General features: G+C 43.3%; 1 protein-coding gene across 2 annotated transcripts in view; it reads right to left on the reverse strand.

Annotated features, from left to right (window-relative positions):
• ME3 (malic enzyme 3) overlaps positions 1-23,628 on the reverse strand; it is a 196,315-nt gene that overhangs the window by 114,854 nt on the left and 57,833 nt on the right. The window contains exon 1 of one of the 2 annotated variants that reach the window (XM_062196843.1): positions 23,426-23,515. The exons of the other annotated variant lie outside the window; for it this stretch is intronic. The gene's annotated coding sequence lies outside the window, so the exon portion shown is untranslated. Of the gene's footprint in view, positions 1-23,425; positions 23,516-23,628 lie in introns of those variants that run through there. 2 annotated transcript variants of the gene reach the window in all.

A 23,628-nucleotide genomic window follows, 5' to 3' on the forward strand; every position in this document is an offset into this window, starting at 1 on the left:
GTGTTGGAAACCTTAAGGTTTTTTGAGTTGTTTTGAAATGCATGATAAGTTATAGACTACAGTTATTTTACTGTACTATAGAACACTAGACCCTGTTCCTCTCATTTAACCCTGTTTGCTGTCCTTTATCCAACCTCTCTCTCCTCCCATTTGCCCACCCCCACTTCCTAGCTTCTGATTCTACTCTCTACTTCTATGAGGTCAACTTTTTAGTTCCCAGAAATGAGTGAGAACATGAGATATTTGTATTTCTGTGTCTGGATTATTTCGCTTAACATGATGTCCTCTACTAATGACAACTCAACCTATGAAAATCCTGAAGAATTGTTCCTGCTCCCAGGAGAAGCTGCAGGAACCGTAGGAGATATCAATCTCAAGAGAGGCTCTACTCTGAAAGCATGACTCACAGAGACTTCTCAGCATACTGCACACATAAAGTTCCAAACTTTTTCTTCTTCAAAGTCCAAGGTTACCAGTTCATAAATCCTTGTTGTTGGCCACCAGCTTTGCAAGCAGGGAACAACATTGAGGCCCCAGATCCTTTTGCAGGAAACCACCTCACCCTGGAGACTGGGCACTTTCACCAAACACCATTAGGTAGGTGACTATTCACTGCCTTGGTAAAGACTGTGATTGCTTCTCCTTGGCCTTGAGGACCCCAGGGAGACCCAGGCATTTAATTATGACATCATCTTTGTTAATGACCACTGCAGCTTTTAATAACAGTCAGCTTCTCTCTACAAGTCTAAGTGTTTCTCTTGGCTGACTGCCACCAAGTTCTTTTGTATTTGAGGAAAAAGTATGGCTGTTTAGCAACTGGTAATTTCAGGGATTTAAAGAAACTACTTCTAGAAGCTTCTTTTCATCCTGAAGTAAACGTTAAAGCAACCTCAGATTTACAAGTTTGCAAAACATAAGTGCAGGTAGTTAGGCTACAGCATGGCCTCCCAAATAGGATAGGCACATGCCTATTTACTAGGGAAGAGGGGGAGGAGAAAGTATTAGAATTTATATTTATCTGCAAGAGAATTAAATTTTGTTAATCAGCACTCTGAATCTTTGCATGTATGTTAAAAAGTCACAATTTCCATGAGGCATACTGAGAATCCTAAGGTAAGAATGCAGATTGAACACATGGAGGAGTTGGCAGTAGGACCCTTATTTATTCTTACCACATTGAGAAGGTCTGCCTAGAAAATAGTTATAGATTATACTATCTAGTTTTTAACAAAACCCACAAAATAAGATGAGGCTTTTGAAAAATGGGTAACTCTCATGGTTGTATTTCTTTTTTAAAATTTTATTTAAGGTAAACAAACTTCATATATACAGATTTAGGAACATAATGATACTTCCCATCCTACCCTCCCTCCTGCCCACACTCCCACCTTTCCTCCTCCTCCCTCTCTTATTTCTTCTCTTAATTTTTATAAGGATCTACTTTCAGTTTAATTTATACTCATAAGATTAACCTTACACTAAGTAAAGCGTTCAACAAATAATAAGGATAAAAAAACACTGTTCTTGAATAGTTGAGACAAGGGCTGTAACAATCATCAAATCTCAAAATGTCAATTTCACTCCTATACATTTCATTTTTGGTACTCTATTAGTTATCACAGATCAGGGAAAACATGGTATTTGTCTTTTTGGGACTGGCTTATTTCACTAAGTGTAATGGTTTTCAGTTGCATCTATTTTGTTGCGAAAAACAGGATTTCATTCTTTTTGTGGCTAAGTAGTATTCCATACCTTTATCTATATATCTGTATATAGATATATATAGTATGCCATGATTATATATATAATGCCATAATTACCTTATCTAGTCATCAGTTGACAGACATATGGGTTGATTCCATATCTTAGCTATTGTGAATTGAGCTGCAATAAACATGGGGGTACAGCTAACTCTTTCATATGCAGATTTAATTTCTTTTAGGTAAATTCTTAGGAGTGGCATTACTGGGTCATAAGGTATTTTCACCTTTCTGAGGAATCTTCATACTGTCTTCCATAATGGCTGTACTAGTTTACATTCCCACCAAGAGTGGATTAAGGTACCTTTTCCCCCACATCCTCACCAGCACTTACTGTTTGTTGATTTCTGTATGAGAGCCATTCTAACTGGACTTAGGTGAAATCTCATTGTGGTTTTGAGTTGCATTTCCTGATGGCTAATGATTCTAAGCATTTTTTTCATGTGTGTATTGGCCATTTGAAATTCCTCTTTTGAAAAATGCCTGTTCAAGTCCCTTGCTCATTTCTTAACTGGATTGTTTGTTTTGTTGTTGTTGGGTTTTTAAGCTCTTTATAGATTCTGGATACTAATCTTTTATCAGTTTCATAGTTTGAAAATAATTTCTCCCATTCTGTTGGTTGCTCCTTCACTTTGCTTTACAGTGTAGAAACTTCTCAGCTTGTTATAATCCCATTTGTCTATTTTGGCTTTGATTGCCTGTGCTTCTGGGGTCTTTTCCAAGAAGTCTTTGCCTATGTCAACGGCTTGCAGAGTTTCCTCAAAGTTCTTCTCTAACAATTTGATGGTATCAGGTCATATATTTAGATCCTTTTTTTATTATTTGACAGGTAGTTAGACAGTGAGAGAGAGAGAGACAGAGAGAAAGGTCTTCCTTCTGTTGGTTCACCTCCCCCCCATGGCTGCTATGGCCGGCACTGTGCCGATCCGAAGCCAGGAGCCAGGTGCTTTCTCCTGGTCTCCCACGTGAGTGCTGGGGCCCAAGCACTCAGGCCATCCTCCACTGCCTTCCTGGGCCACAGTAGAGAGCTGGACTGGAATAGGAGCAACCAGGACTAGAACCTGGCGCCCATATGAGATGCCAGCGCTGCAGGTGGAGGATTAACCAAGTGAGCCATGGCACCGGCCTTGATTTCTTGAGACAATAAACTTGAGGTGCTGAGGAAGCAGACACATTGAAGAAGGTCATACAGGGCTATAGCACAACAATATTATCAGTATTTATAAGAACAGCAGTGATGACTTTTATTGAGCACCCTCAGGTTGTACAGGCCTGAAACACAGACACTTGTATTCTTGTCAGTTCATCTAATCTCACAGTGACCCTGGCAGGAAGATATTAGGAATATTATCCCCATTTTGTGCATTAGGAGGCTAAAAGGGGTAGCATGATGGGTAGCTAACCCAAGGTCACCCAGCAAGTCAGTAGAAAAGCCAGGAGTAGAACCCAGGCCCATATGTTTCCCAAGTTCATACTCTTTTCTCTGAATTAATCAACAGCTTCTGGACAAAGTGAAAAATCTGTTGACTGAGTTGGCTTTTTTGGATTAGAGATGGTAATCCTTGTTCTACCTATCAGGCCAGCTATCTGAATGTTTTCAGTTACTGCTTTTTTCACATAAGTTTGGCCAGCCCATCTACAAATAGGTGTGCCTGTATCTCTGAGGTTATGCAATTGGCCTAAGGCATATATGTAGCCATATTTGCTCTTAGCAGAATCATTACTAGATGGAGGGATTAGTAGCCACATGCAGTACAGTAAAAGTTTCTGTTCCACACATCATGACGTCATGCTCTCTGCTGACTGCTTATGCAATAACTGGTTTCCTCCATCAATCTGTAGTAATAGCAGAGAGAGTAGCCATAGCAGGGATGGAGCTGTGGGCAGTCAACTCTAAGGCTGCACAATGGGAGCTGATTAGCTGTTACGGGACCAGAAGGCATTTCCTCCACCTTTTACACATTACTTTTTGACTCTATTTGCTTGGGAATTTTATGAGTTGGAGACAGGAAGTGGGATTACTGATACTGCTATTCTCTCACTGAACCCCAGATTTATGAGGGCTCCTGAGCACACTCCTGGGATGGATATATGAGGGTCTCAGAAACACAAGCCTTGGGAACTCTCTGAAGACACAGAACTGAGAATGGCCTTCCTCCCAGACAGATTTCTGTGATCAGGTACCAAATTACAATGAAGAAACGCATATAAATTCCAAAGAAGGGAGTAGAATACACATGACTCATTACTGCCCAGAGCCAACCCTATACAAGCCTTGGGTTCAAAGACTGGACTCTGGTGCCATGGACTGCACACATTTGGAGGCTGCTTGTTCATGTTCTAGGTGGGAGACAAAGTCCATTTTCCTTCCATGGGATTATAGCCAGGACATAATGGTGCTGCACTCATACAGGCAGTATGAGGGAGTGGGAATGGAGCTGGATGACAAAAATTCTCTTCTCAGTTACTCAACTGTCTGTTTGATCCTAGAGAAGTTACTTTATGTCTCTGGAGCCTGATGCCTTCACTGGCAACATGGATGCTGAAATCTTTTTATTAAGTCAAAGGTATGGTAAGAGAAAGTTTTACAAAGCAGTGATAGCTGCAATTTCAAGTCTCTATAGGTTAACCACCATAAGCAATTTAGCAACTGCACTCCTGCTGTTCCTTTCTTTCATTGTCTCTTTTCCTTAAGTGCAAGGATCCTTTCTAAGTGGTCCTTTTGCCTAGCACAGTAACTGACACAGAGGAAGCTTTCAATAAGTACATAGATAGATGGATAGACTCGTTCAACAAAAGACTATTGTTCTATTATGTGCAAGGTACTATGGGAATACTTCAAAAAGTTTGTGGAAAATGGAATTAAAAGATAAATTATTTTGTACACAAATTTTTGAAATCCATGCATGACTTTTTTTAAAGAATCATTTGTTTTATTTGAAAGAGTTACATAGAGAGGAGAGGCAAAGAGAGAGAGAGAGAGAGAGAGAGAGTCTTCCATTCGCTAGCTCACTCCCCAATTGGCCGCAACTGCCGGAACTATGCCTATCTGAAGCCAGGAACCAAGAGCTTCTTCCAGGTCTCCCACCTGAGTGTAGGGGCCCAAGGACTTGGGCTATCCTCTACTGCTTTCCAAGGCCATAGCAGAGAGCTGAATCAGAAGTGGAGCAGCTTGGACATGAACCGGTGCCCATAAGGGATGCCTGCGCTTCAGGCCAGGGCATTAACCTGCTGAGTCACAGCACTGGCTCCAGGCTTTTATTTTTATAAAAGAATTGCTTATTTTTTATAAAAGAGAGAGAGAGAGAAATGTCCATTCACTGGTTCACTCCTTAAACGCTTGCAACAGCCGTTTGCTGGGCTAGGCTGAATTTAGGAGCCAAGAACTCCACCAGGTTCTTCCACATAGGGAGCAAGAATCCATGTATTTGGGTCATCATCTGCACACACCCCCCCCCTTGTATTATTGCAGGAAGTGGGAAGAAGACTCAATTCCAGGCACTCTTACATAGGATGAAGGTGTCCCAAGGGCCAGCTTAACCTGCCTATTCCACAACACCCATCCCCTTGGATGCCCTTTAAAAAGATTTTTAGAGGAAATCAAGTGGTCCATGGCCTCCTGTACTCTTCCTCAGGTTGGGTGTGGTCCTCAAAGAACCCTGTGCACACTTCTATCAGGCTTCAATACGTTGCCTTGCAACTATCAATTTATACATGTGTCCCCCTGAACGCAGAGACTTGATGTTCTTTTTGTACCCCGACACAATGCTCAACCAAAAAAGTGTTTTATAACATGCTAAATGAATGAATAGATGAATAAAAGTATAAGATTCCCCTTTACCAAGGAAGCTGCAGTAGAAGCACCACTTAAAAACTTAGTGGTTTGTTAAGTAATGCATAGTCTAGTGATGTAGGGGCGGAAAGGTGTGATAACTTTCCTCATCTATCATAAGGATCATGGCTGACACTCCTATAACAACAGACAGGTTAACAAGAGAAAAGCACAACAAATTCTTCTGAAATGAAGACCCAAATACCCAGTGAAAAATGTCTGTTTATATGCCTAGGTTTGATGAGGAAGGAGTAGCTGTGTAGAAGTATGACTGGACAGAAAGGTCATGACCTAATGGTAACAGACAACAGGCAGGCGGAGGACCCAGGAAGGCCTGCCTGCTCAGACTGTTGGCCCCTATGGATAGTGTCCTTCCTCTCAGGTATTGGAAAGGACACTCTGGAACCAGGCACTTCAAGGAAGAAGGGGGAAGGGAGGAAATGACCTCTGTAGGTTTTATGGTTGGCTTTGCAGGAGAAGGGTTCTAGTTTCTTTGACCCGCCTCGAGGAAGAGGACTTCTAGTTTCTATGATTCTCTGGATGGAAATGGGAAAGGGAGAGGGAGGGGGAGGGGGAGGGGGAGGGGAGAGAGAAGAGATACTTTGTTTCTGAGACTTTCCAATCTCTTCAGTTCAAAGTACTCAGAGGGCCAAAGAGCCAAATGTTGGGGCTTTATTTTCTGATCTCCAAAGGTGATTAAGAGCTGGGCTTTGGAACCAGGCACTTCTGTATCTGCAAAGCTATAACTTTATAGCTTTGTGGCACTGGGCACACTAATGAGCTCTTCAAACTCCAGTAGGCTTCTGGACACAACTGGAATAATAGTAACACCCCCAAAGCTGGTTCATGAGGATGACGTCATACGTGAAGCCAAGTGATAGTCATTTTTATTCATTCCTTTAAAATAAAGGATGTGATATGACTGGTTCTGTGAGAAGCTTAGAGGGGCTGGCTGGGGGAGGCACATGACCTTTGACCTAAATTCCAGCAGATGACCAGGGGGGAAGAGGCCTGAGAACCTTCACCACACAAATCTCAATGCTAGCACCTGGCATCACAGCCAGCCTCCCCTCTCAGTGCGTTTCTGGGGTAAGAGGAGGCCAAGGTGGAGATGAGTGGTACCCGCCCTTGGAGCACTCAACCTCTCCTGCCCGCTTTGCTTCCACTTTCCCTTCTCTTCTTCCAGCCTTCAGCAACTGAAGTCTCCGAGGCAGGCTCCCTAACAGCGCCTCCCTTGCAGTGTGGCTGCCTGAGCGACTCATCAGAGCAGCTCCTGGGTCTGCAGCCCTTCTTTGTGTGATCTCCCTGCCTTCCTTAACTGTGCTTCTCTCCTGTCCAGCTGCTGTACCACTGTCGAGCCATCAACAGGCCCAGCCTGACGTCCCCCATGGCCTCCCTTCTTGCTGTGCCCTCTTAATTCAGGCCCCATCAACCTCGCCTTTGTGTCCATGCGGCAGACAAGCCATAAGAAGCACCTGAAAGCATCCCCAAAGGATGGGAATCCACCTGCGCTGCCCATGAACCTGCATATTTTTAAACTCAGGCGATTCTGGTGCTACTCAGATTTTGGAACTACTGGGCTAGGTCTTTTTTTTTTTACTTGAATTTTAAGTTCATTATGCCCAGAATCCAATTCTGCCAATTTTTTTTCCTTCCAACTAGCAGTCAAGTGTTCTGGATTCCTGTTGGGTTAGAGCCCACGATGGAAAACACCATTCAGTACTCTTCAGTCAGGACTGCCCCTCCTCTGCTCCTGTTTTGCAGCCCGTGTTAACCTTCAACAAACACAAGCAAAAGACTCAAAAAACTCAGCTCCAGGTCCATTTTAATCTAGGTCATTGCCAAAGAGATTGTATAGTAGGCAGATCAGAAAAGCAATGCTGGGGCTTCCCAGGTCCCATGCATACAACTGCTTGAGTCCTCACAGCACTCTGTGGCTCAGGTTGCTACCCTAACAATGCTTCCTCCCCTGGAAGACAGGACATCTGAAGCCCATTTATTTGTTCACTTGTTCATTCAACAAATGTTGAATGCTTCTTCTGGGCTGGGTACTTGGCAGGATGCTAGGGTTGCTGCCACTGCCTTCCTAAGATAGCTTCGAAAACTCCAGTCAGCCCAGTACTGATGTTAACAAACGTGTGCTTAACGTAGCATATTAGCCAAGATGAATTCTCATTGCTGGGGAAGTGAAAAGTATTTTAATTTTTTTTAAAAAATGAACAAATATTTATATTCTATATTATTTTCTCAAATGTTTTGTTAAAAAAATTCACTGGAGTTGGCATTGTGGTGCAGAGGGTTAAGCTACTGCCTGTGACTCTGGCAACCCATATGGGTGCTGGTTCAAGTCCTAGCTGCTCTGTTTCTGATCCAGCTCTCTGCTAGTGCACCTGGGAAACCTGCTAGTGCAATGGGAAACCATTGGCAGATGACCCAGGTTCTTGGCCCCTTGCCAACCACGTGGGAGACCCAGGTGGAGTTCCTGTTTCCTGGCTTCAGCCTGGCCCAGTCCCAACCATTGCAGTCATTTGGGGAGTGAACCAGTGGATGGAAGATGCCTCTCTCTATCCCCCCACCTCCTGCCTTGTGTGTTTGTTTGTCTCCCTCTATCTCTATACCTTTGCTTTTCAAATATTTTCAAAAATTCATAACACAAGAAACTACATGCCTTGCCAAATATGTCCATCTACTCCAATGATAAAAAGACCTTGCATATTTTTACTGAGTTATTGTTTTCAAAATGCTCTCAAATGGTTTATGTCATTTGATCCTAGACAAGGCAGTTGTTATTATCCTCTTTTATAGAAGAGGAAATTGAGGCTCAAATGGGTCAATGACAGGCCAAGGGCATATGGCTAATAAATGCCATTCAAAAGCATGTAAGAATAATGGCTATTTCAATTGTTTTGCCATTGAAAGACTAGCTTATGTGAAGTTGCTGGATAAGGACCAGCGCAGAAGAGAAATGGAAGAATCTGTTCTTGAAATACTTGGCAACTGCAGGATTTTGTCCTTACTGAACAAGGGTTACAGAGGTGGATGGTTGGAAAGATTATGAATCACTCTCTTGGAAAAGTTCCCTGTGGCAGTCTGACTGCTTCATGACCCTCTATTCCCAAGAGATTATTATTTAAAATTTACATAATATTGTTCTTGGCACTCTGATGGCCCTCTAAGTCAGACGAACTTCAACAAGATAATGGCAGAGGAAGGTTATGGGCAGGGGACCAGCTGAGAACAAGGGAGGCAGCTTCCTCCTTCCTCCATCAACAAAACTGCACTTTGATAGACCCAACCTGGGAGGATTGAGCTAAAAGGTGAACCGTGACCAGAAAGAATACGACAAACTCATATTTTGAGAGGGTCTCTGAACAGGCAGTAGACACACATGCTTCATGTGTTTCACATGTGCCCATGGGTAGGCTGCTGTCAGCAGACCAAGGACAAATTTATCCAACAGACCAATTTTTCAGCAGATGGGGTTTTTAAAGATTTATTTACTTATTTGGAAGTCAGAGTTACACAGAGAGAGAAAGAGAGGTGAAGAGAGAGGTCTTCCATCCACTGGTTCATTCCCTAAATGTCTCCAATGGTGGAGCTGGGTCAATCTGAAGCCAGGAGCCAGGAGCTTCTTCTGGGTCTCCCATGTGGGTGCAGGGTCTCAAGCACTTGGGACATCTTCCACTGCTTTCTCAGTGAATTAGCAGGGAGCTAGATTGGAAGTGGAGCTAGAACTAGAACTAGAGCGCATATGGGATGATGCCGGCACTGCAGGTAGAGGCTTAATTTACTAGACCATAGCGCTGGCCCCTAAATAACCCACTAATAGTCTAAATTAATACTGATTGACTAACTCACTGAGTGATTAATTGTCCCATTATTTAGTAGTCTGGAATTTTAAAGTTGCTTTTACAGATGGAAACTCGGTTTGGGATTACTTTATATTTTATAACAAAAATTAATAAAGGTCAATACTACTTTTTTTAGTGTTACTATGAGACAGAATTGTGGCATGTATTGAATGAAGCAATATAGTACTTCCATTTTTTCTTTCCACAACATCCTTATGAAGAAGAAAAATCTACCCAAGATTACATAGTTTTAGAGATGGAATGTGAACTCAGTTCTGTGTGCTGCTAAAATCCATGCTTGTAATCACTATGTTGCATAGACTTTATAGCACTAGACTCTGTGCTATGATTTTGAACATTTTATAATAACTTACCAGTCACCTTAGAGACTGATCAGTCTACCAAAGTAAGTGTTTCCTGGCCAGCCTTCTCGCACGATAAGCCAGATCTTTACCTATGATAATTTTGCCTAGAGGAAAAGGGACAAGCATGCTGTGATAGTGCTGTCTCCCCAAATGTGAGGGAATGACAAAGCCTGAGGATAGACATAGAATATTCTCTCCAGGAGAATAAACTGTAACAGTGCTTGTCAAACTCAATCAACCTCCATCTGAGAAAGAGTAGGGAACAACCCAACATTTAAAAGAATTACATACACTGAAGTAGAAAAAATAAGACTATCACATTTAGTAAGAATAACTACTATTTTGCTAAATGGTTGGTTAATTATGTGTATATGACTTTTGTTTAATGTGTGTGTGTGTATGATATTTAGCTATGTGTACTGGCTTGTGATGTAAAGTGTAATTTTAATTTCAGGTTGTGGTTTAAACATTTTGAGAAATACTGTAGCATAAGATAATGATTATGAGTGATGTAGTCAAACTGCTCAAGTGTGAATTTCATCTCAGACTCTTACCAGATACATTACTGGGTACATTACTGAGCTTTTCAAGCTTCATTTTCTTTCCGTAGAAAACGAGAATGGGGGCTGGCGTTGTGGTGTGGTGGGTAAAGATGTGATGCCAGCATTCCATATGGGTGCTGGTTTGAGTCCTGGCTGCTCCATTTCTGATCCAGTTCCTTGATAGTACTCCTAGGAAAACAGCAGAAGATGGCCCAAGTGTTTGGGCCCCTACCACCGATGTGGAAGACCTGAATGAAGCTCCTGGAATCGTAGCTTCGGCCTGGCCCAGCCCTGGATGTTGCAACCATCTGAGGAGTCCACCACTGGATGGATGATGGATGATTCTCTCTCTCTTTCTCTCTCTCTCTCTCTCTCTCTCTCTCTCTCTCTGTCTTTCTCTAAATCTTTCAGATAAGTATTTAAAAGAAAGGGAGAGAGAGATGAAATTCAAATGAAGAGTTAACAGCAAAGGTGTGAAAACAATCTAAATATCCCTTGCTATGTTTTGGATATGGTTTGATTGTGTTTCGCAAGCTTGGTGCTCAGTGTGACAATGTTGGAAGGTGGTGAACCTTTAAGAGGTGGGGTCTAGTGAGGGTTGGTTAGATCACTGGAGCACCACCTCTGAATGGGATTAATGTGGTTCTTGTGGAGCCACACTTATCCTGTGAGAGTGGGTTGCTACAAAAGAATAAGACTGACCCCTGCTTGGTCCCTGGCATCTGTCTTGCCATGCGATCCCTCTGGAACATGCACCCACCATAATGTCCTCTGTCATGAAGCCCTCATCAGGGGTTGAACACATCAGGCCATGCATTCTTAGACTTATAGCCTCTGGAACTGTGAGCCAAAGAATATTCTCTTCTTTGTAAGTTACCCAGCTTCAAGTATTTTGTTACAGAGATGGAAAACTGACTAACATCTCTCCACAGATGAATGAATTTTTACAAATGTGATATATACATACAATGGAATATTATTCAGCTTTTAAAGAGAAGAAAATCCTGCAACACAGATAAAACCTTGAGAACATTATGCAAAGTGAAATAAACCAGTCACAGAAGGACAGTGATTCCATGTATATGAGGTATATAAAATAATCAAACTCAAAGAAACAAAGAATAAAATGACAGTTGCTAGGGCCTGGGAAGGGGGAAATGAAGAGGTTCCAGACACTTGCTGCACAACACTGTGCCTATAGATAAACTATATTATGTGCTTAGATCACTTAGCTCCAGTAAGAATGTTTGCAGGGAACTAAAAACATTCTGAGTTCCCTGAGATAGCCCAGGTAGGAGATGATGGCAGCTTGTATTGAGATGGTGGAGTGCAGATGGAGAGAAGTAGAAAGATACAGGATGCATGGGAGAAATAAAGTGCACAGTAGCCAATGATAGAAGAGATATGGGTATTGAGTCAGAGAGAGGTCACAGATCACTGCCATCAGAACTGGATGTATGGTGGTGGCACTGAGATTGGACACTAATTAAGGGACCAGGAATATTTTGGGGAAGGGGTGGAGGAAGAGGATCTCATCTCAAATTTTACTTTACAAACATTGAGTTTGCCTTTGAGACATCCACTGGGAGATGTCATGTAGGCAGTGGAGTATTTTTAAGTCTAGATCTTAGGGAGAGGGCTAAAAATGTGGCAATTGGGTCTGGCATTGTGGCATAGCAGGTAAAGCCACTGCCTGCAACACCACATCCCATATGGTGCCAGTTTGAATCTTAGCTGCCCCACTTCTGATCCAGCTCCCTGCTAATGTGTCTGGGAAAGCAGCAGAGGATGGACCAAGTCTTTGGGGCCCTGCACCCATGTGTGAGACCCAGAAGAAGCTTCTGACTCCTGGCTTTGGCCTGGCCCAGCCTTGGCCATTGCAGGCTTTTGGGAATGAACCAACAGATGGAAGACCTCTCTCTGTCTCTCCCTCTGTCTTTCTGTGACTCTGCCTCTCAAGTAAATAACCGAATCTTTTTTTAAAAAAGAACCTCATGGGTTAGCGTTCCTGAAGGCTTTGCACGGGAGCAAGACAGAATCCCTGGCTGCTGCTGTTCCATATGCGTATAACTCTTCTCTCTCCTCAGTGGCCCTGCCATGCTTTGGCTCATACCGTCTCTGGTGTCCAACCATCCAGGAAAATCCTTCTCATCCTCAATTACACCCCTGGAATAAAGCCCTTTGTCACTACCCCAGTTCACATCTTCCTCTGGTCCCCCAAATAGTTTTATTCTTACAGCCAGAATCATACTCCAAAAGAAAGCCAGTGGAAAGTACCACCATTCTCAGTTTGTGTTAGCAAGTACCCTCCTCACCCAGGTAGAAAGAGACCTGTTATGGCGTCAAGTTAGAATTATGGGGAGATAGCTTGTCTGGCACTTGGAAAGGGGGATAGAACATAAACTGCGTTGTTCCTAGGGCACTGGAAAGAAAGATTTCCTTCTCTTTGCTGCTTTATTGTGAGAAATGAGTGGCTTCAAACTGAAGCATAAATAAGGGTTCTCTTTGAAAGTCCTGGGTTAATGCCATGTCTGTCAATGATTGGCCTTAAGCAAATTAATTTGAACCTCAATTTTTACACTTTTAAAATGAGCTAAAAGCACTAATTCCACCAAATCATGAGAAAATCATATGAAATCTCTTCTCATGTGTTCATTTAACATACTTCTTGTATGTCTCCTATGTGCCAGGCAGTGTGCTAGGCAGTGGGCTATAGCAATGCAAAAGACATCACAGTCCTGCCCCCATTGAGCTCCAGACCAAAGGGACAGAGAGACAAATAACATCACAATTAACTGTGAGAACATAATATGGGAACCAGGCATCAAGTGCAATGCTTGCCTCAGTTTTCACCCTTGAAACCCATTAGTTCCCTTCGTTTCTTAGATTCTCTCAAAATAATAAAGCAAGTTTGTCTGCTAACACATAGTAATTACTTATTTCAGAAATTTTCCAGCTCTTGCCATAAGTAAAGACTAACTCTGGCCCCCACAAAAATGGGTGAGGAATCCATAGTGAGATGATTGGATTCATGTCCTACAAGGGCTCCTGAGTCAAAGGAGGCTCTGTCGAAAATGACAGCATCAAATCACATATTTCAGTCCCAAAACAGAAAGTGCAAACACATCAAGCTACAGGCTGAGCCATTGTCCCAAGACTTGTGTGCAAGCAAAAATGGCAGCCTCAAGTAGGGTCTTGGAATGTGGCTACAGAGTGCAGAGGCCTGACCCTCTGCACAGCCCTTCCATCCACTAAAGTATGGAGGGTGGGGGAAGGACCTTTCTTCTATTAATGGCCTCAATTCATTTCTATTGAAAGAAAGCCTGGGCTTTCCTAAGGTTTCCTCTTGAGTGACAACATTATTTAAAGACCTCTGGGGACAATACTTCTTCTAACTCCCTAGTGGATGGGGACAAAAGAATTGGACAGCCCCTGGCCCTGTGCATTGTGAGGTGGCAGCTGTGTGTCCAGAGTGCTGGAGAGAGATTTCCTCCCACAGCCTCCCTCGCTCCCAGAGCCTCCTCTGTGCACTCAGCACCTCTGGGAATAATGGCTGAGCTGGCAGGTGGCGGGGTGCAGGAGGTGCAGAGGTCCTTAAAAGAAAAGCTTACTCTTTGGTTTTATTCCAGTAGCAGCGGCAGGGTGAGGAATTAAGTTCACTGGCATTGGGAGATCAGCTAATCTTGTTTCAGGTACTGACTGGAGAATTAATTGCCCTCTCCTTTTTTGGTAACTTTGCTATAAGAGGTAACTGCACAATAATCTAAAAACATTTTTCAGATTAACTGCAAGTGTTTGCTTATGAATCTGTATTCCCATTTATACTCTTGAGTTTCCACTGGCAGGCACTGTGTCATACACATATTTATTTTTACCTTAGAGCCTGGCATGTAGTAGGCATGGAATAAATGGGGAAAAAAGAGAAGGGAGAGAGAATATGATTGAATGAATGCATGAATGAGTGAGTGAGTGAACGAGTTTCCAAGGTTGGGCAAATTATTTGGAGATGCCAATCTCGAGTCTGATCCTCAAGGTGTCTTCAGAGGCTCCACAGAAGTGGGGGTAGGAAAGGATGTCATGGAAACAGCCTGGCTCACTTCCCCATGGTGCTCTCATGCAGCTCTCAGCACACTCATCTGTGTTATATGTCAGATTTCCTTATTTGAGATTTTGTTTGAATCAAAATTTCTGGGTCTAAGAGAACTGTTTGAAAGAAACATTGGGCCACTGGGCCAGGTATTTCTTTCCCCTTAGAGCATGTCCAGTTTAGAGAGGCTCATGACGGGAAGCAGTGCTTCTGCTTCTGACCGCCGTATTTTTCTGGATCTCTTTCCTGGAAGGCTGCATAAGAAATGACACAAATAAGGGACCTCACTTGTCAAGTTCCACAGTGTGTTCTATGGCACCAGAACTCTGACAGCTAGACCACTAGGCACCCACACATCCCCAAGTCTGCCTCCTTCTCCAGCTCTGTGAACTCGCACCTAAGTTTAACGTAGCTGACACTGCACTTTATAGCACTTCTGCTGACTGCCCCAAACCAGGTGGTGACTCGGCCCCTGGGGGACTGAGGTCCTGCTATAGATGGGTCAGTCTTGAACAGCATTGAAAGGGAGTTTTTAAATTCACCTTTAAAAAGATTATAATCAGAAAACCCAACAACCTCACAGCCTGGACCATCATGGGGCAGAGACACTCCCACAGTGCCACCCACCTACCTATTCAGCAGTTGTCTACTGAGCACTCACTTTGTCCATGGCTATGCAGAGCACCAGCAATATAAAGATGGGGGAGGAGTTCGCATTACAGGGAGGGACACAAAGTTGAGGAAATTCAAGGTGATATGCAGTATGCGCCAGGTGCACTGGGCTACAGAGTAGGGAAAGGAAAATTTTTGCAGGCTGGAAGGAGCAGCAGGGAAGGATTTGCAGAGAAGTGATATTTGAGTCGGGCCTCCCTTTGGATCGTTCATAAAGCCTGGAGCCAGTAGAAGGAAAGAAGTCCAAGAATGGGGGTACCTGCCACAGAGAACCTCCAGAAAGTGAAGATTTGGGGTGCTGGGCCATCTGGTAGATATGACTGGTAGGGCAGGAGTCTTGCAAGCCCTGCTAACTGTATTACTCTGGAGGCAGTGGGCAGCCATGGACAGATCTAAAGCACAGCTTCACCTGCTGGCCTAAGGAACAACTGATGATCCTGAAGGTGAGGGGAAGGTAACCTAGCAGGGAGAGACTGTTCTAATTTTCTCTTTACCAAGCCCTCTGCTAGCTGAGTGGAAGTCTGGGGAGCTGAGCGATCCCAAGTAGAGATCCCAAGCAGCATCTCCGTGTTTGCCTAGTTAAGGCCACAGGCTCACACTTCCCAAGATCCCAAGCTGAGGCTAGAGGCCAGGTGGCAGTGATGAGGCTGTCGCCATGGTGGGTGTAAAGGAAGACGATGCAGCACAGGGCTGAGCAGATGTGGTGGAGGAAAAAGCATAGATGGCTCCTGCTTGTGCGCTGAGCAGCGGGGGAAAGTAGGAGACATGAGGCCTTCGACGTTTCGAGGCTGGGAGACTGGAGCTGGTTCCCATTTCTGTTCCTCAGCTTTGCTTTGGCATCTGCGCTAGGTCCTAGGGGTCTCTAAGATGCTTTCCCTCCCCTCAGGAGTCATACTAGTACCATCACATGGGAGGGGTTGCTAACATCAGGCCTGAATTTGCTGTGTGGCAACACTGTCGATTCTGATTCTCCCCAGGTCTCTATTATGGTATGAACCACAACACTCCTTCAAAAAAAGTTATATACTGAAATACTCAACCCTAGTATCTTCAATTAATTTACAATCAGGTTGCTGGGGTGGGCTCTAATCCACACTACTGGTGTCCTTACAGAAAGAGGACATTAGGACATAGATGACACAGACTGAGGGACAACCATGTGAGGACACAGCAAGAAGGCAGCCCTCTGCCAGCCAAGGCAAATGACCTCAGAGGAAACTAGATCTGTTGGCGCCTCAGTTTTGGAATTCTGGCCTCCCCGATTGTGAGAAAACAGACCTCTGTGGCTTAAGTCACCCAGCCTGTGGTATTTTGTTATGACAGTCCACGAAAATGAATATACTGTCTGCAAACAGAATCGCACCCGAGTCCAAGCCTGCCTGGCGCAAGGGACAGGAGGAACCACCTGCAACTGGGACCACATCCCCCGCTTTTATTTCTCCCCAAGTCTATTCCATTATCACAGTCCTGGGCACCATGACAAAGAGGGGATGTGAGTCAGGGAGAGTCAGTCACTTGAACCAGAATGCCACTGGGTTATTACATCCAGGCTGCTGCTTATTTCCAAAGAGCTGGTGAATTGGCTCACAAAGCTCACAATAACTCATCTCACAGCACGAGTTCAAAGCTAGTTCCCTGGGTCTTGGGGAGGATGAATATCCCTTTTAAACTTGAATTGCATTGACAAAATACCATTTGGAAGCATAATATGAAGGGAATCCATCTTCAAGGAGGCAAAGGCCATCTGAGGGGCCAAGGAGCACTGCACAGAATCCGCTCCCCTTTGGCTGTGTGACTCCATTCCCACAGGCTGGGAGAGGGAAGTGTGAACCTGTGGCCTTAACTAGGCAAACTCAGAGATGTTGCTTGGGATCTCACAGCTGTCACTTTGCAACAACGGTGGCAGGATGACAGCTGTCATTTCCCACTTTGGTTTTGTGCTTAAGTGTTTTGCAAAACTGCAGGCTCTCACATGTGTCCTGTGAACCACGCAATGCACCCGGTGCACTGGAACCTCAACATCCAATCAGCATACAGGAGAACTGGACCACAAGCCTGGTCTCCCTCTTCCTAAGTTCAAAAGGGATTTTCTAACATATTTCCCAGTTCCAAAGTAACATATGCACGGGGCTGGCGCTGTGTCAGCAGGTGAAGCCACCGGCTACAGTGCTGGCATCCCATATGGGAGCCGGTTCAAGACATGGCTGCTCTACTTCCGATCCAGCTCTCTGCTGTGGCCTGGGAAAGCAGTAGAAGACAGTTCAAGTCCTTGGGTCCCTGCACCCATGTGGGAGACCTGCGGGAGCTCCTGGCTCAGATCAGCACAGCTCTAGCCATTGCAGCCAGTTGGGGAATGAAACAGCGGATGGAGGATCTTTCTATCTCTTCCTCTCTCTCTCTCTCTCTCTTTCTGCCTCTCCTTCTCTCTGTGTAACTCTGACTTTCAAATAAACAAAAAAATCTTTAAAAAAAAAGCAGTATTTTTTTTTTGACAGGCAGAGTGGACAGTGAGAGAGAGAGACAGAGAGAAAGGTCTTCCTTTTGCCGTTGGTTCACCCTCCAATGGCCGCTGCGGCTGGCGCGCTGCGGCCAGCGCACCGCGCTGATCCGATGACAGGAGCCAGGTGTTTCTCCTGGTCTCCCATGGGGTGCAGGGCCCAAGGACTTGGGCCAGCACTCCCTGGCCACAGCAGAGAGCTGGCCTGGAAGAGGAGCAACTGGAACAGAATCCGGTGCCCCGACCGGGACTAGAACCCGGTGTGCCGGCGCCACAAGGCAGAGGATTAGCCTAGTGAGCTGCGGTGCAGGCAAAAAAAAAAGCAATATTTTTTAAAAAGTAACATGCTTATGACAGAAAAGTTGAAAAAATTGCATCTTAATATCAATACTGAGAAATAACTGCTGTATTATTTTGGTTTGTTTTTTTCCATTCTTTTTTTGATGCTTAAAACAATTTGTTTAAACAAATTTGAGATCATAGTAGATGTAAAATTTTATACTCTTCTTTTTTCTATTTTAAATGAAAAGTCTATGATCAGCATTTTCTCCATACTAAAAATTCAGCCAAAGACATCATTAAAAAACTGAAAAACACTCCAAACAATTATCTCATAATTCCCGTTTTATATAATTGTTTCCAAACTTTCACTATTGTAAATTATACTGTGGTGAACACACATACAACTTTGTATTTCTTTGTATTTGTATTTTTGTGTATTTAGATTGAACTATTATAAGTGTACCTAAATGACTGAGAAGTCTTTTATTCACTCATCCCACAAATATTTAATAAGGACCTACTAGGTGTGAACATCATTCTAACCTGGGAAAGAAGTAAAAAACCTGACAATATCCCTGCTTTTGTTAAATTTCCCTTCTGGAGAACTATGAACAATTTTAAATCTCTTTATACATGCATTGCCAAATCACTTTTAGGGAGGCTGGAATAATTTACAGCCCCACTATCACTGCTTAAGTAGCGGTCTCACCGCATTTTCGCCAGCACTCAGTACTGTGATTTGCATTTTTTTGTGTGAATTTCATAACACTTAATGGCAATGTCGCATTCCTAAAGGGTGTTTCCCCTTTTGCGTGTATTCACCCACTCAAAAACACAAGTAAATTGAAGACATACTTAAGTTCTCATCCAAAGTTTGCAACTTTCAAAGTCCCACCCACTCGCTCCAGTGGGGGAACAATCCCAGGTCCAGAGCGAGGATGGCAGCAGTGACATCACCTCCCATGCTGTGTAAGGCAGCCCGTGAAGGTGGCAGGAAATGCTGAAGACAAATCTGAGCTCTGTTAGAGCCTGGCAAGTCTGGGAGCCAAGTCAGCAGTGTCTCCAGCCAAGCACCAGGCTTCCTTGGAGGATACACCAGAACAACCCAGATGGGGTCTTCATGGTGTGGGATGGCATGGTGGAGGTGGTTTGAGGTCAGGATCAAATGAAGCTATTTGCAAAAGTCCAGTAAGCTGTAAAGCACTGAACAGTAGAAGGGAATATTGCTTTTTTGTGGAGGCCTTTGCAGGGTGCTGAAGACCTTAATAGCAATTTATAATGAAGGAGAAAGAATAAATATATGTAGGAGATGGCATTTAGCCTAATGGTGACGACGCAGGGAGGACACCTGCCTCTCCTTTACCCGCTATGCCACAGTGCCAGCCCCACATCTCATATCTGGATTCTATGCATACGTCCAGCTTCTGACACCAGCTTCCTGCTAATGCAGATCCTGGGAGGCAACAGTGATTGCTCAAGAAATGGTCTCCCTGCCACTCATGTGGGAGACCTGGACTGAGTTTCCATCTCTGGGCTTCAGCCTAGTCCAGTCCTGGCCATAGCAGGCATTTGAGGAGTGAACCAGTGAATGGAGCTCATTGTCTCTCTGCTCCTCAAATTAAAAAATATAACAAATTTAAATAAGTACATAAAATATTAACAAATAAATAAAATGAAACTAAGTAGAAATATTGTTTATAATATTTTGGAGAGTTTATCACATCTTAGAAATTTTCAGTATTTTCTGAAATTCTCTATTTTTCCTTATTTTAAATATATACATATATAAAAATGTGTTTGTACACATATGGTGCTTATTATGTAGTACCAGGTACTATTTTATGCATTTTTTACTTATGTAATTATAAATCATAATCAGGATATGAAGGTAACACTATCATTTTCTCCATTTGACAGATTAAGAAATTGAAGCTTTCTGTGCTTAGTTAGGCATGTGTAAATTCAGGGTCTGAGTCCCAGTTACTCTGCCTTTAGAATCTATACCCTTGAACACACCCTATCAGAAGGTAACTGGGGGCTGGCATAGTGGGTTAAGCCACCGCCTGCAGTGCTGGCATCCCATATAGGCTATGGTTGGAGTCCTGGCTGCTACACTTCCAAACCAGCTCCCTGCTAATGTTCCCAGAAAAACAACAGAGGATGACCCAATCACTTGGGCCCCTGCTCCCACGTGGGAGACCTGGAACAAGCTCCTGGATCTTGGCTTTGGCCTGGCCCAGCTCCTGCCATTGCAGCCATTTGGGGAGTGAACCAATGGATAGACAATCTCTCCCCCCCCCCCAACTCTGCCTTCAAAATAAATAAAATAAATAATTTTTTTTAAAAAAAGAAGGAAACTGGTGATCAGATCCAATAAGCAATTGTCCCAGTTCAATAGGTCAAGAGGAGCTGTTGAGTCTCTCCTGTGGGACAGGTATTGCCCTTTTAGAGTCAAAGCTCGTGCGTGGGAGGACTGGGAGCTTGGATCTGGCTCAAGATCTCTCGGAATCCAGGCCCTCACTCTTTCTACTACAGCCTACTTGGGGGAAAATATTTTCTCATTTGGGTTTATGTGTGAAAGAAAGACTAGCACAGGGCAAAGCACTCTTGCAGCACAATGCCACGGCTTGAAAACAGGAGCTCTCAGGTGTGCTGTGCTTTGGGAGGGCGGTTGTGTTAAACGCACTTCTGGGCAGGCTGCTTGCCATACCTAAGCCCCAGACACCCTAATATGGTCCAGATGGTTCACAATTTACTTCTTAGATTCAGATGCCTCTGTGTAAAGAGTCAGAATCTTTAGGAATTCCATGAGGTGTTCTTACAGTCCTAGGCTTTGGTCTTAGAGCCTGTTGAACCTCCAGTTATTGAAAATTCTTTAACACTTTTCCCTTGATAACTCATACTGCACTTCAGATTTCTTTGATAGCTCCCTTAGTGGTTGCTTTCATATTTCAGAGCCTATGAAATTACATATTTGAAGGGATTATTCATTTTTTTCCAATGGAAAGCACGCATACCCCACAAGGCTTTAATAATGATAACCAGATGGACTGGGAGGATTTTGACAAGGGGTTTCTTCAGCTAATTTGAGAACATACTGGATTTTAGTCTCTTTAGTGCAAAACTGGACAGAATGTAAAGTGCGCTGTAAATTTCCCACTTGTGCAATTTTAATACTTTCATCATGGTCAGATAAAATATATTTAAAGCCAACTTTACTCTTCCTCCATTTTGAAAGTATAGGTTCCAAGTTTTAATCAACAAAGTGCAGAATAATGTTTAATCAAAAGGACTAGGTATTCCTAAGCAGTTCCCACCCAAAATTCCTTCAAAACACTTCCCAGTCAGTGCTTGTACCCTGGCTGTCTTCTTTCTAACTCTCTAAAGAGCCTAAGAGACTTTGAAAAGATTTCTCACCTACATGTAGAATCCTAAGGTACCAGGGCTGTACAGGACATTAATGATCACCTTATCTACTTCTTTCATGCTATAGAAGAAACAAAATCTCAGAAAGATTCAGTGACTTGGTCAAAGTGAGGAGGGTTAGGCCTGAGCCTCATTATCTGTGTACTGTTCACTCATTACAGCACTTTGCACCTCTTCTGCTTCCCTTTTCTGTCCCTCCTTATTCTTAACTCTTTTCATTTCCCTGCCAGAACCAGGTTTTGGATGGTGATGGAATGAGACAAACCAGAATGTCCCAGATTGTTTCTCAACAAAAAAAACAATTATCACATGCAGAGAGCTCTGGTTTTATGGAGGAAACGCCTCTGTTCTTTCTAATTTTAGGAGATAGCCCCTATGTGACAAGATATACTTTCTTATTTCTTATTTCCCATGTAGCTTTCAAGTTCTCAGGTTAAAAAGCCATGCCGTGTCTAAGGCTGCATATGTTCCAGAGTACACATTGCAGAGTTGGGGTAGGGTGAACAAGGAGCTGACAATAGGTTTGTTCTCTCTCTCTTTTTAAATATTTAATTAATTAATTTATTTGAGAGATAGAGTGCGAGGGAGATACAAACAGAAAGGTCTTCCATCCGCTGGTTCACTCCCCAAATGGCCGCAATGGCCGGAGCTGCTCCGATCCGAAGCCAGGAGCCAGGAGCTTCTTCCAGGTCTCCCACGTGGGTTCAGGGGCCCAAGGACTTGGGTCATCCTCTACTGTTTTCCCAGGTTATAGCAGAGAGCTGGATTGGAAGTGTAGCAGCCAGGACTTGAACCTGTGCCCTTATGGGATGCTGGCACCGCAGGCGGAGGATTAACCCACTGTGCCATGGCGCTGGCCCTGGTTTGTTCTCAAAGACTGCTGGTATCCCCTTCCCAACAGGATGTGTCACTGCCATAGTCTCTATTTCTATTCACAGTCCTTTGACTGGAAATAAGTCACACGGTCCTAATCCAGCTACCAAGAAGGCTAAGATATGGACATATGTGGACTACTTGATGAGCTACAAACCGTCACTACCCTAACTCTTCTGGGACAATATAAGGAATTCTAGGCCAGAAGTTCACTTTTGTTGAGAAACAACAAAAAACATGTTAAAGTATTAAATTTATAAGATATATGCATATATTAGGCATTAAGTATCATGTGATATATTATATATTGCTTATTAGACCCTATATATATATTCATATATAGACATATATAAAAATATGATGTAAATGTAAACAGATTTACATGGATGCGAATTTGAACAGATTTATATGGATTTAGATATATTTACATCTGTAACTCATTTAATCTCAACAAATGAGTGAAATGGATAATATTATTATTCTCATTTTACAGATCAGGAAACTGAGACACAGACAGGAAGTGAGAGTAATTGAGAGACAGCTGACAAAAGTAGTTTGAGTACATAAACATCTGGGTAAACAGATAAGCAGATATCTAAGAAAAATATTATTGAAAATTTATATAGCAGCTACTGTAATTTAAGTTGAATCAATCGTGTCTTATCTAACTAGCCATTTTAAACTAAACAATTTTGTAACATTCAGTGCATTCACCTTGTTGTACAATCACCACCTTATCTAGTTCCAAAACGTTTCATCACACAAAAAATAAACTTCCCATTCTTTTAGCTACTACCCATTTTTCCTGTTCCCTAAGGCCTGAGCAACCCCCAGCCCTAAGCAATCACTAATATACTTCTTGTATCCATAGATTTCTCTATTCTGGGTATTTCACATAAATGGAAGCCTACCAAAAAAAAAAAAAAAAAAAACAACCCTATTTCTCCCCTGTACCCTTTTCTAGAAGCTGACTTATTTCCCTCCCAGTGAAGGATCTGAAAGTTTACTTCATGCTTCAGAGAGAAAGCCTCACCTTTCTACCCTCCCCCAGTGCTGTCTGAGTTCATTTGACAATCCCAATAACAATATCTTACGATCCTTACCTAGCAGTGATCAATTTATCACTACCCCGCATTATCGCATGGGGCGCTGACAGCAATCCCATACATTAGGCGAGGACTAATTCCATAGATGAGTAGCCTGAGGCTCAGGGAAGTCATTCACCCATGATTACATACCTGGCTTCAAATCACCATTTCCCTTCTGGACCTTGGACCTGCTGTACTGAACTGGAATCTGGCTAAAAATCTCAAGGATGTCTCACTAAGGTTCTCAGCAATGAGAGGGGATGTCTCTAGCTATGTATAATTACACACAAAAGTGCCGCTCGGAGCACTGGCCTGACCTTAAACAGTTGATCAGTGGCCGCCTCTAAAGAAAC

Source organism: Lepus europaeus, chromosome 7 (genome assembly GCF_033115175.1).
Source record: "Lepus europaeus isolate LE1 chromosome 7, mLepTim1.pri, whole genome shotgun sequence".
Taxonomy (NCBI): domain Eukaryota; kingdom Metazoa; phylum Chordata; class Mammalia; order Lagomorpha; family Leporidae; genus Lepus; species Lepus europaeus.